General features: G+C 37.2%; 1 long non-coding RNA gene across 1 annotated transcript; it reads right to left on the bottom strand.

The window, feature by feature from the left end:
• Positions 1–277: 277 nt before the first annotated feature.
• Positions 278–4223, bottom strand: LOC132606217 (uncharacterized). The gene is made up of 4 exons (XR_009569639.1): positions 3428–4223; positions 1933–2068; positions 665–1689; positions 278–565 (listed from the first exon to the last, which is right to left on the bottom strand). It is a non-coding gene; the product is annotated as an uncharacterized LOC132606217 (long non-coding RNA).
• Between the last annotated feature and the right edge of the window lie 6940 nt (positions 4224–11163).

Below are 11163 nucleotides of genomic sequence, written 5' to 3'. Positions count from 1 at the left end.
TTGACTGATTATTTATTTTGTAGTCTTTTTGCTCTTCATAATATTTATGTTAATAATCGACACTCATTGTATGTTTAAAATAAAGACAATTGTTTTTACCAATAATGAGTACAACAGAATGATTGTAATTTGAACTCAATTAGAGGATAGGTTCTTTAGATGTATTATCCTTGCAATCTTTCCATTAATTGTCCAACATCCATCTTCAAACCGCTTATACTGATAATGTGAAAGCCACATAAACAGAAGGGACGATTAGAAAAGTGAGATATACACATTCAATATAACTGGTGTCTCATAGCTTCTCATATTTAGTTACAATTCAAAAAGTGACCGGTCTGGTGCCTTGGCTTTCCAGCCGCAGTTTACCAAAATGCCACAGAGTCAATTTTTTTTTTTTTTTCAATCGTGGACTGAGCATGCTATAAAAAATCCAGGCGTCACTACAACTAATCAACTAGTGCTCAGCAGAATTCAAAAGGCCGGTTTGAAGACAAAAGGATAATGGTATTTGCCATCAGTTTTGTATTTAGTTGTTTGCTCTCTCCGCCAATGCCAACCCTCGCTTCTTGCAAGCAAACATGTATAAGTAACAAATTAATATAAACAGAAAGAACAAACTTCTCCAAGGTTAATCACTTATGTAACGTTAGCCCTTCATTACCAGTTGAAGATAGTCTATCGTTCTAACTTCCACGCATCCGGAAAATTCAAAATGATATGCACCAGATTTATGTTAGCTGTCATCCTTAACCAAACTTGTTTCAACTTCACGCATTAAATGTTAGTACAAAAAGTAGTAGCAAGGAGTCCTAAGACACAATAAGTAACAAACAACAATTAAATTTATTATGCATAGGATTCATAACACAATTTTCTTCGCAAATGGTCTAATATAGAGGTATAAAACACAATCAAGGGCACTGCCTGCAACGCGATTTTATCTTCTTCTATATCTTTGTTTATTAAGAGATTTTAATGATTGAAAGTAGAAGCAAGATGGTGGTACTTTATTTTCAAAACTACGAACACAAATATTCAGTCAGTTTGCTCACTCTTTAGGTAATTGAGAAAGTGATGTAAAGGATTCATTATTTTCCTCCATTCTTATCGCTCTAAATACAATGATTTGATGCAGTAGGACATTCATCATTATTTGGAATTACACTTGGTATATCTACTGAAAGGTTGAAAAAAAAAAGTTGCTTCAACGGGGCATTGTTGAGGGCCTTGCCAATGACTGCTTTCAATCATGTTGTCTGAGTTTTCGGAAATAAAATAACAAATCTATAAGTCTTTGCGAGGAACACTCTAATTTGTAGGTGGAGGTGAATCTATCAGTGCACAAACTTTCCTAAGTAATTTATTGAAAGCTAACCCTTGGCTGAACTTGAGTTAAATGTAATTAGAGAATAGTGTGTGCTTTGTCTAGGAATTATGCTTTGCTTACATTTGAGAATTTAGATCCTTAGTGGCTTTCAAGCCTAGATTTGAGTGAATAAATTTTGTCATTACACCAACAGAAGTAATTTGGCTTGCCATTAATACTTGAATACCAAAACACAGCCACGTACCATGAATCTTACCAAAACACAGCCACGTACCATTAAAAGATTCATTCTCTTCGAGACTAATGTATGTTCACCTTCTTTTAAATCCAGAAAAGTCTCTTGCAAATTCTCAGAAGATCTGCAACAAAAATGTTAAAAAGAAGCGAACAGGAATGTTAAAAAGTACCAACTATAATATATAAATTTTAATGGAAAAAAAAAATGATCTGAAATCTTAACTTGTAACACTAAGAACCAATTCTATAATAAATCGATGAGGAAAAAGGGGGGGGGGGGGGAGGGGGGGGGGGGAGAAGCGGGAAGGTATAAAAGAGAGACAGCGGATAGGGATAAGAAAAGTCGTCGAACAGTCGGCACGTACCATGGAAACTAACGGAAATTTGTCATCCACAGTCGCCTTTGTTGTCCTTTCCACTTTTAACTTAAGACGCCATCATAGATGCCCACTTTAAGATGCTCTTTTAACATGGATAAAATTTCTATTTTGACCAATATAGCTGCCAAACAGACTTAACAACACACATAAGAATAATTTTCACTGATACGGTTAGAAATGTAACCAAAAAATAATTATGCAACTCAAATTACATTTTAATCTCTTTTTTTCTTTTTACCGAAAAACTCTTCACTCTCCTCTAGGAAAATTGACGTCCTCGTTGAGGAGTATACCATAGTTTAGTAATCATCAACTAAATCAGTTGGATGTGACCTTATTTTCTAGATTTTGTAAGGGAGGTTCTAACCAGTAAGATTGCTTATTAAAGTATATAGAGGAATTTCTATTCAACTATCTTAGCATACGATGGGCCAACCTTAAAGTTTCACAAAGCTCTTAATTCTTAAAGCCTCATAACTTTATCTATTGGCTCTAAACTGGCTTTAAGTGACTGCTTTTAGGTATGGTGGGCTTTTAGAGTGATAATATTGTGATCTTTAACTTGGCTAACATGCTGCAACTTCTAGTTTGAGGTGTTCTCTAAAGATTAAGTCTTTAGTTGTCCAAACATGATTTCTTTCTCTGTTGCTTTTGCAATTGGAATGCTAATTTTTTAAATCTTTACAGGTCAAAGTTGACAAAGAATTTGCCTAAATTACATCAGATGACAAAAAGTTCCCTAAATTATCACCAGATAACGACACAGACCATTGTACAAAAAGAGAGTCAATTTGGAAGAGATATAATTATAGTAGTTTAAAACTCCCGATATATATCTCCTTATAGTTTGTTGTCGGTAAAATTTCATTATCTAAGGTTTTTTGTTAACGCAAAGGTATTAGACAGCGATATTACAATCGAAATGTAAATGGAAGCAACTGAGAATTATTTCAAACGCCATTCTTTAACATAATGATATATTGCTTACTGATGTGAAAGTCATAGCACTCGTGCGTGAAAAAGGAAAAGAAACAAAAACTTATTTTAGGCATATAATCAAAGAACCTTAGTTACATATAGTAGAACCTACACCAATGTACAAAGAATTTTCAAACGAGGCGTTTGATCAAATAATCAAGTTCCTCAAAATTGACAAAGAAACACGACAAAAACACCCAAAAAAAAAAAAAAAACAATACGTGTCATCCATCAAACAATACAAAATGGTACACTTACTCATTGAGAAGAAAAGAAGAAAAACGAGACAAATCCGAGAACTTCAGAAGTGGAATGAAGACTGTCAAAACCCTTAATGTCTAAGAAATATAGAACCAAAGGTTTTAATCGCAGTCATATCACTAAGAAGTAATTCCCAAAGAGGAATTAAGGATTTGGTTTATAAAACAACAATTTTTTTTGAAGATAGGGTTCTATATATAAATACATATATACAAAGACACAATAGAGGGCAAAGTCTTACCGATCAAATCAGAAATACCTTCATCTAGCAGTTTTTGTCTTTTTCTATTCACTACTGCTTCACCATTTCAATAGAGAGAAATAGAGAGAAGCTTTGACGATTGAAACTGAAAGTTAATTACTGGGTTTGGGACGTGGGAAGTTATTGCAGGTTTGGAAATTTTTTATTTTTCCTCCTTGCATTTTTTTTTTTTTGGCCCTTGCAGTCTTTAAATTTTTTATTTTGCTGACTAATTTATTTCTTGCAGTTTTTTTTTAACTATTACAGTTTTTTATTTTTTTATTTTGTTATTTTAAATTCAGTCTTTTGTGGTGATATTACTTGTTATCCTACTATTTTTTTGCCTCTCCTATTCTATATAGATAGATTACAAAACTCATTAATGGAGTTCTGATTATCTTCATATTATTAGAGTTGTAGAACAAATATACATTCTGTTTTCGATTTGATTTCAAATCCCTAAAATCTAAATTCCGCTAAAGATTAGGGTTCATCTGGAAATTTTGAAAAATTTATTCAAGATCTTTAAATTAACAATTCTTGTCAAAGATTTCTGTCTAATTCAATGGCAACCAATGGTATTCGACTCGATCCAAACAGAAATGTCAATGTGAACAATACGAATGGGAATGACAAACTGCTCCATCAACTGCTGGTTCTGGCAGCTAAATAGTTCTAGGTTCAAATAAAACGATTGATCATAATCATCCCCTCTATCTGCATAATTCAAATGTAAGTGGTATTTCCCTCATTTCTTTCCAATTAACTGCAGTGAGATTATGCTTTGTGGGTTAGATCTATGAGACTAGCTCTAATAGGAAGAAACAAGTTTGGTTTAGTAGATGATTCTTGCAAGAAAGAAAAATTTAGAGAGGAATTTTGAGATCAATGGGATAGAGTAAAGGCAATAGTACTTTCTTGGATGATGAATTCTGTTGCTAGAAATTTGCTAAGTGGGGTGATGTATGTTGTAAATGTCATGCCCCGAACTATGGCCTGGGCATAACATGGCACTCGGTGCCTGAAAACATGTGACCGAGCAAACCAACTAGTTGGTTGAATCAACATAAGGTATACACTGATGCGGAATATAACATATGAATAAACTGAGATATTGATGTCACGACCCGACTAGGGGCCATGACAGGTACCCGAGGCTAACCACCGAGCACCGCTCGTACCGTTACCCAACGTACACATCAAGCGTTCATTCATTAATCTAATGCTCAAATCATAGGAAAAATCATTTTTCATTTAGAAACATAGTTACCTTTATATACATAAGCCCCTCGGCTATCAAAATAATACACACATATATGTATACACGTGGGAAATCGTGAGACCATACTACCCACACATACGTATCTACGAGCCTCTACTGGAGTACTAGACATATGGACGGGACAAGACCCCGTCGTGCCCAAAACATCTATGTACACTAATCAGTGAATCAATGGCACCTCCGGAATAATGGAGTGCTCTCAAAAGTCTGCTCATCGGCTTCTATACATCTGGGTCACCTCCCTGTCTACCTGTGGGCATGAACACAGCGTCCAAAGAAAACAGACGTCAGTACGAATATTGTACTAAGTATGTAAGGCATGAATGAAATGAACATATTAGAGAAATCATAAGGCACAAGATGAAGATATAACCTGCATAACTTTTAAGGGAGGATACCTTTCATGCCTATCTCGTATATAAACATAATACATGTATCATCATAACGTATACGTCATCATACCATATGTATATCATAGTGCCATATCTGCGGATACACATTAGACATTATTCGTATTCGGCCACGTAGTGGCTCGACAATATCACGTACATGTCTTTCGGCTTTTCATACAGATATCATATATATAATCATAGCAGTATCGTACCCGACTATATAGGTTCGGTGTCTTACGTACCCGTCTATAATAATGCCTGGTGTTATACGTGCCTGGCCCTACCAAGGCTCACTGTTGTCCGTGCTTGGCCCTACCGAGGCTCAGTGATATTCGTACCCGACCCTACCAAGGCTCAGTGGTATCCGTACCCAACTGCAGTGGTGCGCGCGCATTACATGTGTATATATATGTATATATTCTACCCGGCCATATAAGCTCGGGGTTTTATAATAGCCATACATAGGTACGTATACATAAAAGCCCATAACATCTTTAGCGTCATCACTATTATCATCGTCATCATTATCATTGTCACTATTAACGTCATTATCATTATCATCATCACTATTAGCATTGTCATCGTTATCATGTATGTGTATGTGTATAAACTGCCCGACCATATAGGTACGGTGTGATAATCATTAGCCTGCGTCCAGGCCTCCCGCGTCCGGGGTATCATCTTATGCCGCCCACTAGTGGTGTCTGCCCATGCCATCCGGTCATGGTGTATACGCTGCCTGCCTTAGCGGTGTCTGCCGGACCATATAGGCGTGGTGTAATATCATCATCATTTACTCATCATAAACTTAACATTTTCATACATTTCGTAGGCATGCCATAAGCCTAACGTCATTATACATTTATCATAAAATATACATTAGAACTCAAAGAAAACTATACTTTATCGGGGTGACATAAGGTCGTGAACCCCCGAGTCCATTATGGAGCATTCTTAAGCATTCTGCCTCACCTTGAAGGAATTAGCATATAAGGTGAGTGTATTCAATGAACAACATCAATGGATCATAATATGGATCATTAGCCTTGTAGAGAAATAATATTATAGGCCTTAGAATCTTTAGACTTAGACTCATCATCATCATTATCGCATTCATGACCTATCTCTTATCTTATCCCATATGGCTATTCATGAACATAGGCTCTTAGTTTTCCGGAAGGTAGGAAAGTCATGGAGAGGTAGGAAAATAATATTATAGGAATCATATAGGGACCATTAGCTTCGTAGGAATATCATATCATGGACTTTTGGACTTCTGGACTTAGATTCATCATCGGTATTGTTATGCTCGTAACGTATCTCTTTTCTTTATCTCGTATGAAGCTCTTTATACTCGTAGATTCATAGTTCCCGATATGTAGGAAATCATGGAAAGATAGGAGGATTCATACCATAAGAGTCATGCCTTAGAAAGAAAGGGCTAGCCTTACATACCTCTTTCGTTTAACAATTTCCATTGCTTGATTGTTCTCCTTCAATGCTCACGTTTTTACCTTCAAGAGAATTCACATTCACATTAGCTAATCGATTATATGAATGTGCTTACTAAAGCTAGCGAAAATTGGGCAGAATTTCCTTTGTTTATACAACCTTCCCCATATTGTATATCAACTCCCAAACATTTATAATAACGTTCACAATTTCATAACCAACAACCATCATTCATCTACATTAACCTCATTTCCCAATTCCACTTCAATTCATCCATAATCATGGCCATAGTATACTAGTACGTTTTCTCACATACAATGCTTACCCCATGTCCTTAATATCATCTATAACATAACCATATCACAACACATCAAGAATCATGACTCAATTCAAGTTATCACTCAAAATGACACTATTCTCACATTCATGACCCATTTTTCTATATTCTTCTACAATCCAAGTGTTTCAACTTCAAATACCTTAAACAACATGGAAATACCATAAAGCTTACCTTAGATAGTGTAGGAGCAAGTTTTGGATGACAATCTTTCACTTAAAGAAAAACCCTAGCTTCATTCCAATGGGGTTTCTTGCCTTGGATGAACTCCAATAAGTTTCTTACACTTGATTTCCTTGGTTTGATGTAGTTGATCACTAATATTTCTTGAATTCTTGTGGGAGAAGTGTTCTAGAGAGTTCTAGAGAGAAGGGGTGTGAAAGGGAAAATGAAATGAAATGAACTTGGTCCCTTATTAAATACACAAAATCTGTCCCGACACATTTATACGGACACACATACGGTCCGTACAATTTATACGGTCCGTATGTGTGACCGTATAATGGTTCTAGTGGAGGCTCTTCTCTGGACAGGTTATACGACCATACTTACGGCCCGTATCTTTTGTACGGCCCGTATCTTTTGTACGGTCCGTATAGTGGACCGTATAATCCACAGTTTTTCGAAAGTCGTTCTCGTTGACTCGTTTGATCTCCAATCCTTATGGAACCTTTTTGACACTTGTTGAACACCTCAATACCAATATAAGGGACGTTATAACTCTTCTCCAAAGCATCATCAAATCATCATTAACTCGTTACTCGTAAATCCTTTCCGATACATAACGTATGCCTTGCCTTCCTTAACAACTTCCATCTCCTACTTCTCATGTCTTTGAAATCTCATTTAGAATCATCAAATGTTATTTCTTACTTATCAAAACGTCGTGTATATCGTACCCTTCGTCAGTCTATTCACTATGCATGAATGGAAAAAATTTCGAGGTGTAACAACTGAAATGTCCAACTAATAAATCAAAAATGCAGAATAAGTGTGAAGGATAAGAATGTAGCCAAACATGGCTAACACAATAGCCTGCTAAATACTGATTGTCTGCAACTTTAGTCTCTGAAGCCTCTAAAGAAAAATGAAGTACTGACTGTTTACCGAGGCAAGGCCCCCGATATACCTGACTATCTAAAATGCTAAAAAAGACTATAAATAAGATAACACCCCGAAACAACTAGGGCTAACCAAGCACCTGATACGAGAATCCTTGCAAGTAGATCCGTCGTCTTGTAAATCATTACCTACATCGTGAAATGCAGGCCCCAGCCAAAAAAGACATCAGTACACTTGAATTGTACTGGTATGTAAAACTAACTGAAAGAATAAAGAGTTGTGGGGTGCTCGAGAAAGGGCAGCCCAAATTAATAAACAGATAATATACTGAAACTAAAACTGCAACTGATGGAGGAATTGGAGCTGGAGCTCCTCCTTTCTCTTCCACATTAGGCGGGGTAGAAGAAGTATTAGACAAGGCCTCGTTATGTGATTCTCCTTCTTCTATAGTCATCGGAGGCTCTCTTTCTACCCGCCTCTTTGTCGTAGTCTTGCCCTTCTGGGCGGCCGTAGCCTTTCCCTTTGGCGGCATTCTGAAATCATAACACACTATTAGGGAGGAGAAAATCTTATATATGGCTCTATCGCACGATCTCACGAGAAGAAAGATGGTCATTTTTCCTAAATTCCCTGTAGCCTCTTGTTTATTGATGTGGTGCGCAACACACCATAAACAAGACTCTACTAGACACGGCTCGTAGACACTTCCTAGGACCGAACTGCTCTGATACCACTTTTGTCATGACCCAGCTAGGGGCTGCGACGGGTACCCGGGGCTAACCACCGAGCACCGCTCGTTCTATTACTCATCTTACTCATTTAATGCTCTCTTATCACATTTATACTCAACTCATGAGAAAGTCACATTTCATATGGAAACATAGATACTCGAATATATATCTATATATATATATATATATACACATATGCCTCTCGGCCATCAAAATAATATATACACATAATAGCGTCTCGAGAGACCATCTAACCCACACTGTGCATCTACGAGCCTCTATTGGAGTACTGAACATGAGGACGGGACAAGACCCCGTCAGGCCCAAAAATATATTTATACATGGTTATATACACAAAAGAATAATCATAAGCACCTTCGGAACAAAGGAGTGCTTTCAATCAGCTGACAGCTACTACGGATCTGGGTCGAGCTCGCCTCCCTGTCTACCTGTGGGCATGAACACAGCGTCCAAAGAAAACGGACGTCAGTATGAACATTGTACTGAGTATGAGAGGCATAAATAATGAAATAAGACAATGATATAGAGGAAAATATCAATATGAAGCATCTATGTCTGACTGTCAACTATAAGAGAAGTAATGCATGCTGTTTTACTCATACTCATCATTGTATCATATATGCATAATGTATAAGCTTCCCGTCCATATAGGTACGGTGTGATAATCATAACATTAGCCTGCGTCCAGGCATCCCGCGTCCGGGGTACCATCTCATGCTGCCCACTAGTGGTGTCTGCCCATGCCATTCGGCCATGGTGTATCGTATAGCTGCCCGCCTTAGCGGTGACTGCCCGGCCAACTAGGCGCGGTGTTATATCATCATCAGACATACTCATCATAATATGTGTATCGTAACATACTTATCATAATACATGCATAAGGCTTATGGACAACTTTACTTGATCAGGGTGTCGTAAGGTCGTGATCCCGCGATTTCATTATGGAGTAATCATTGACATTCTGCCTCACCTTGAAGGGATTAACATATAAGGTGAGTGTAAGCAATAAATAGCATCTTTAACATTATAGAATCATCATGTCATATCTTCTATCTTATATAGTTGTTCATAGACATAGGCTCTTAGCTTTCTGGGATATAGGAACTCATGAGGAGGAAGGAAAATCATGCTAGAAGATTCATGCCATTAGAAGGAAAGGGCTAGCCTCACATACCTTTGACGTTTAGCTAAGCTATCGTTCGCTTGTTCTCCTCCAATATCACGTGTTTACCTTCAAGAGAGAATTCATATTAACATTAGTAAGTCGACTACGAAGACGCGCTACTATTTCTAGAGAAAATTGGGCAGCACTTCCTTTGTTTATACTACTCTCCCCGCATTCTATTTCAATTCTCAAACGTTCACAATAATATCCACAATATTGACATCAACAATCATCATTTATATACATTGACCACAATTCACCATTTCTCTCCAATTTCTCCACATTTATACTTATAACTCCTTATCGCGTTTTCGCATATATAATACTTATTTCATGGTCTACGTGTCATTTATGACGCATTCATACTCACAACACCCCAACATTTATGATTCAATCCAACTACTATCCAAACATGACACTATTCACTCATTAATGACCCATTTCCTATGTCTTTCTACAATTCAAGTATCTTAACCTTCCATTACCTTAAACAACATGGTTTAGTCATGAAACTTACCTTAGATGATGGTTGAACAAGTCTTGAGTGGAGTTTCTCCTCTAGCACCCCAAAACCCTACTTCACCTCCCTTGGGTTTTCTTTATTTGGATGACCTTCACTTGGGTTTCATACACTTTGTTTCATGGATTTGGTGTTGTTGATCTTGGTTTTCCTTTGATTCTCTTGTGGAGGAGTATTGGAGAGTATTCTAGATGTTTCTTGAAGTGTGGAGGGGAAATGAAATGAATTGGAATGAAAAAGGGATCCTTATACTTAAACTTAAAATCTGGCCGACCAACTTTATACGGACCAACATACGGTCTGTACTATTTATACGAACCGTATGTGTGGCCGTATGTTTAGTCCAGTAGTTGCTTCCCTCCTTGGCCAATTGTATGGTCCAACATATGGCTGGTACAATTTACACGGTCCGTAGGTTGGGCCGTATGATGCCCAGTGGTTCCGTTTTCGTTCTCGTCGACTCGTTTGATCTCCGATCCTTATGGAACCTTCTTGGCACTTGATTAACATCTCAATATCAATCTTAGGGACGTTATTACTCTTCTCCAAGACATCATTATGCCATCATAGACTCGTTGCTCGAAATTCTCATCCGATACACAACATATGATTCGCTTTCCTCAGCAACTTTCTTTCCTTGCATTATATGCCTTTGAAATCTCGTTGAGGGCCATCAAATACTATTTCTTACTCATCAAAACATCGCATACGCTATGTCCTTTGTTAGCCTATTCACTGCACATATACAGGGGATTTTCCAAGGTGTAACACATA

Source organism: Lycium barbarum, chromosome 8, assembly GCF_019175385.1.
Source record: "Lycium barbarum isolate Lr01 chromosome 8, ASM1917538v2, whole genome shotgun sequence".
Classification (NCBI taxonomy): domain Eukaryota; kingdom Viridiplantae; phylum Streptophyta; class Magnoliopsida; order Solanales; family Solanaceae; genus Lycium; species Lycium barbarum.
The sequence above is the reverse complement of the archived record's forward strand: the minus strand, read 5'-3'. Positions and strand labels throughout refer to the sequence as shown.